We start from the raw sequence: 6,000 nt of genomic DNA, 5'->3' as shown, positions 1-6,000 counted from the left end.
GTATATAATTATTAAAACAGTCTTTAGAGTTATGTCTCTTTACTCAGAAAATGTGAAGAGGTGTTGTTGAAATAAACAGCAAAGATGCAATTAGACGAAGTTAAGTAAACATGGGGAATAAAGGATAGACTTGATGAAGATAGGTGAGACTATGCTTATGTAAAGCAAAGACATCAACATAGATAAATTGGGTCACTCCAACTTTTCTTCCTCCCCCACCCCCGTGTTCATCCTATTTAAAGGAAAGGAATTCCAACTTAGTGCCCATTTTAGCTGAAGGAATTTCATTGTTATCTTCTGAACCACTGTAAGCAGAATTTTCATTTGAAATAAATCACTGAAATTTTAGCAAAGCATTTCCAAGAAGTCACTCACACTGGGGTACCAGTGGCACAATTACTTGTAGTAAAATTGGAACAATTTCTTGATGTTACCCCAATCTTCAGGGGCTCACTTGCTCACTTTGTATGGAAATAAATCATTGCTTAGTTTGGAGGCTTCTCTTCTAAAAGCATGTGATAAAAGGAACAGTGGGCCCTACAAGTCTCTGGATTTCTAATTATACAGTCAGTGTAGATTTCCACCACAAAAGATCAGGACACCATCCCAATAAAGTACAATAGGGTGTATGGCTTTATTTTCCTTTCTGCATTCTTTTCTATGGTATTAATGGACATTATGGCTGATCCTATAATTAAAACATTTGGTCAAACCAGGAATTGTGGTTTATTTTACAGAGGTATCACAGCCAGGACACATTTTTCAGGATTTTTTTTTTGTGTGTTCCAAGTTAGGGCTACCACAGTTAAAAGGTAAAATTAGAATCTTGCTTTGGATGACCTATACTGGCCTTAACTCCTCTCTGCCAATTCCCCATAAGTGTTAATTCTTTGATCTTTCAAATATTTAACTATTTCCAGCTTGAATATATCAAATTTCTGGCTTCAACCACCTTCAGCAGCAGAGAATTCCAGACTTTCATTACCCTCTTGAGAGAAGCTGTGTGTTCCTCAAATGCAATTAAGAATGCACATTAAATGCTAACTTTGGGAGAGATAAACTGCTTGTGAACGTTCTTCAAGTGTTGCTCAATTTGTGCCAAGTAGTGAGGAAGGAATGGCAGGATGTATGAGATGCATTACCCTTCACCCACTGCCCTCATTGTTGGTACAGAGGCTTTGAAAGGTGCTGTCAAAGAAACCAGGGCAAGTTTCTGAGTGCATTACATAGACAGGTTATGTTGATGGAGGGAGCTGATGATTTAGATGGGTACTTGCTGCAACATTTTGGGGTGGGGGGTATTTAGAAACTCTCACTCTTATATTTCTGCTTTGAGATGTTGATTCTTAATAACTGGGAACTTCAAGACTTCCAAATATTCAGCTAAGAAGGCACTCGAATGTGAATCTAAACAGCAAGGCATACAGTGGTCCTGCCTGGATCATCATCATTCTCCTGCAAACCCATGAGGTGTAATGTAAGCACCCTCATGAGATTGATTTTGCTATCTCGTCAAAGATGATAAAGGGTCTCATTTTGGGCTTTTTAATTGTTGACTTGTAAGTTGCTTTGCTGCACTGCTAGCATTTCAGATGAAATTTGCAATGTGTTTTACAATTACCTTAATATACAATTGGCATGTTTATTGCAGTGACTCGTTACACTTAGATTAGTGCCAATCATAACAGTTCCTAGACAAAACCTTGTTAAATAGTCACAGATTTTAGAGTAAACAATTTTAAGAATCCGTTCATCACTGTGAAGTTGTATTAACATATTTCAAAGATTATTGCTAGTCATTCCACCTGTCATTCAAAGCCATTTTAATAAATTCATTTGTTTTCTACATTTCAAAATGGTTACACAATATTTCATAGTTCATTTAAGATCAGAAGTAATTTGAATGTAATTTTAACCCATTTAATTGTTTAACTGCCAAAATCTGAAATCGACAAATGAAGTCTTTTGCTTTCTTGCTTAATGCCACTGAGTTTAGTAGATGTTTTCAATCTCTTTGTCACTTTATTCTGAATATGGTTATTCTCTGCTTGGATACTTCTATGTTTTGTTTTATTATTCTAGAAACAAACAGCTGCCAAGAAGGCTTGCACGCAGCCAGTTCCATTTAACTTTGCAACATCTAGAGGAGCCAAATCATCTGGGCGTGTGAACGCAAATCAAACAATTGGTAAAAATACTCTGGAGCTGTCGTTGGCAGTAACCAAGGAAGAGTCACTCAAATCTGAGGAAAGTTGTCCAGTTGGTGCCAAATATGTAATGGTAGATACAGATCTGGCTTCAGTTGAAACTGTACCAACCCAGAACCATAACTCTGGTGAGCTACTGCTCCAAGATAAGCAAGGCTTCAATCCTAGTACATCCGATCAACAAATTGACCAGAATGTGGCAATGAAGAAAGAGAAACAGTACGTAAAAAATCATCTCTCGCAGGCTTGCCAACTTGTTAAAGAATGAAACATGTTTATACAGGAAAACCATAGACTACAGAATGCTGTTGCAAAGAGAGACCCGGGTGTTTTCTTGCATGAAACTCTTTAACAGATAGTAATTACACAAATAGAAGGTAGATTTTAATTGCAAAGGGGGTGGAGTATAAAAATTGACAAGTCCTGTTTATAACTATAGGGCATGGGTAAGGCCATGCTTAAAAATGTTGTAATTTCCTTTACTTGTGGTGGGATTTTCTTGGATCAGAAGCAGTAAGGCTCGTCAGGCTAATACTTATTGGTGCTTGAAATGAGAGGTGGATTTGTGAAAACATAAGATTCTGAAGGGGGCTTAAAAGTGATGCTGAAAAGGAATCTGGAACAGGGTAGCACGTTTTCCAAAATAATGGTTTGCCCCTTTATGACTGAGAAAGTTTGTAGATCTCTTGAATTCTCTACTCCAGAGAGCTGTGGAAGCTGAATTATTGAATTTATTCATCTCGAGAAGATTAGACTTTTGGACTGGGGAGAATTGACAGAAAAGTGTCAGCTGAGGCTAATATCACATCAGATCAGATTGACTCTTTGTGGCTCAAGGGCCACGTGTCATATTCCTAATGAAGTTACAAATCCATTCACCAATCAGTTACATAAAATGTTCTTTAATATTTCTTTTACATTTACCAACTTCACTTGTAAGAGGCTATTTGATGATGAAATGGTTGGATTGGTGTACTGTGCAGTATTTCAATCTGCACAGGTTAGTTGGAATTACACAAAGTGGCTTCACTAGTTAATGTGGGAACAAAAATGTCAGCTATAGAGTATTAATCAGTTATTGCTGCAAAATTATGAAGAATAACCAAATCTATCTGGGGAAAAATGGGAGGGAAATGTGATTTTCAGAAAACAGCCTTTTATAAGAACAGAGAAGGATAACAAGGCCATTCAGCCCCTCACCTGAGTATACAATAAAAACACGAGTAATAAATGTAGGAACAGGTCATTCAACACCCCCATTTCCACTCTTCCCCCCCCCCCCCCATCATCTCTGCAGCTCAATATGTTTATGACTAATCTTTTACAGTGGCATAATTTTCCTACACTAAGCCTATATCCTTTAATTTGGTAAGTTTCTCTTCTGAATATAATTGGCAACTCGGTCTCCAGCTCTTATTTAAAGAATTACGAAGATTCATTGTTCTCTGAATTAAGTAATGTTGTCTTGGTCTTGAGTGCCTATTCCTTATTTTGAGATTCTGAATTCTAGTTATAAAAACCCCAGCCATGGAAAACAACATTCTTGTAATTAGCTTGTTAAATCTTGCACATTGCCTGTAGAAATAAAGTCCAGAATGCTTTTTCTCCATTGTCTGAGGAATATAATTTAACTGGACTACCCACAGAGCAGGTCAGAGGAAATGATATTAATTGAGATGAAATCGTTTTAAGTTTGTAGTGCACACTATTATCATTTCAATCATTCTGAGCTGGTTGATGTATATAAAGGTGTTTTTAGCAAGGTTCAGTCCCTGAGTCATCTATGGCATTCAGCGATGTTAAACTACTTAGTCTGTTTTTTGTTTCCTCCTTTGTGGTTAAATTCTATCCTTCCAACTCAGTTACATTTATCTTATTTTTTTTCCAGCTTTTATACTTGGCAAGCAAGTCAAACTCCAAGCAAAACCAAGAGCTCCAATGACCAGAATTTAGCGCCAGGGATCAAGTCATCTTTGCCAGTGAAAGAAAAAATTGAGATTCTACAGAAAGAGACCAGTAAGCCAAAAGCAGGTACCTGGACTAAATCCTTTGTTGCTACCTTGGAAGAGGGCCAAATACATGTGGAGACATGTGCATTCTACTCTCCTAATTGGGCAACATACCATGTGAGCCGATTGAACTAATTGACCCATTACATAAAATGAAAGCCACTTTACTAAAGCATGGGGATTGCTTTTCTCCAGATTGTTACCAACGCGTGATTCCTGTAATGTGAAGAAGAGAACTTGTTTTGCCCTCTCCTGGTGTCAATCACAGTTGCTTAGTCACAAAATACATTTTCATTAAAAGATAAAAATTACATTTCCATTATTTGTATGGAAAACAGAGCCCTGTGATAATTGGGCTCAGTTTCTCCCTGCATGATGGAAGACATACTATTTCATTTTGTAGGAGAAAAGTACCAAGTGGTACTTGGGGTTAAATGGCAGGTTTAAGTGTAGAAAGCGTTACAATTTTAAAGTTGCAAGCTGCAAGTTAGTAATTGTGCAATTATCTGACTAATTCAAACACCTGGTCAGTGATATTTTTGTCTCTGAGCCATGACTGTGGCCTATGGAGCTTTTATAAATATTGCTGGAATCTTCAGATTTTTTGTTTAACATTCTAACTTGTTTCTTCCATTTTTGTAAAACTATACATTCATATTCATTTCAGATGTTTGAATTTGGAATGTAGTCAGGATGCTTTGCACAGGTAACTAACAAAGAATCCAAGTAGTAAAAAGTGTAGTGGAGAATTTCCATGCACTTAATTTTTGGCATAATTTCAGTGCACAATCCAATCTAGTAATCATCTGAGAGATGAAAATGGGGCTGGGGCTATTTTTGCCTGAAATTTCAAGAGCTTGACTCCACTCCAAATTCCAATTGTTTATTTTTTTGCTCTCAAAGTGATTTGTCAAGAAATCCCAAAAAATTTAATTTTCAAAAAAATGTACATCATTGGTATTGTGATTTGCAATTTCCTGTTTTTTTGGCACTCTAAAACAGTTGAGGTAAGTTCAGTATAAAGTGATGAAAAGCATAGCAGTTGCTAAGATCAGCTGAAACCATCTGAAGTTACAAGTGACCACCTGTGACTGCAACATGTGTAAGGTTTTGCTTGCACCCATTTTCCTATTCTGCTGACACTCATCTGGACTCCCTACTTCTGGTCTCCTTTTATCAGGCAGTTTACGCACTCATCTGCTGCTGGGGCTCCTTGGGAGCAGGTATGGCATGTACTGTAATGATCATTAGGGCTGCTCGGTAGAGGAGTTATGAATTTGGAAATATTTACTGGATGAGCTTTCAGAATGCGTTTTTTCCTACTGACACCAGAGTATTGTCTCTTCCACTGCCACCCTCAAATGAAGAGGCATTTCCTTAAACCTCTATCTGTCTCATAACATTACCATTTACTTTTTGACATTGACTTTGCACATTCAGGTGAAAGGTAGTTTTTCTAACGTCTAAGTTTAATGAGAAACAAAATGTGACTTCGGTGAATGTTCTACTCTGTAACATAAGCTCCATGAAGAATGGGATTTTCTTCTGTTTCTTAGATGGCCGATTCATAAGAGGTGATCCATGCTAACACGCCACAAAAATGTCATAGAAATCAAAAAGCGCACCCCTTGCTGCCATCTTTCCCATTCCATTGATGACTTCAAAGTGAGGTAGTGAAGGCCTTCCTGGCGTGTGATATTGTAAACATATTGATAGGTCAACTCTGGCTGTCACATTCTCTCTGGTTCTGAGTTCTCTTTACATATTGACTTTGGGATTAGTAA

The sequence above is a fragment of the Hypanus sabinus genome, chromosome X1 (assembly GCF_030144855.1).
Source record: "Hypanus sabinus isolate sHypSab1 chromosome X1, sHypSab1.hap1, whole genome shotgun sequence".
NCBI classification, from domain to species: Eukaryota; Metazoa; Chordata; class Chondrichthyes; order Myliobatiformes; family Dasyatidae; genus Hypanus; species Hypanus sabinus.
This window is presented reverse-complemented; position numbering follows the sequence as displayed.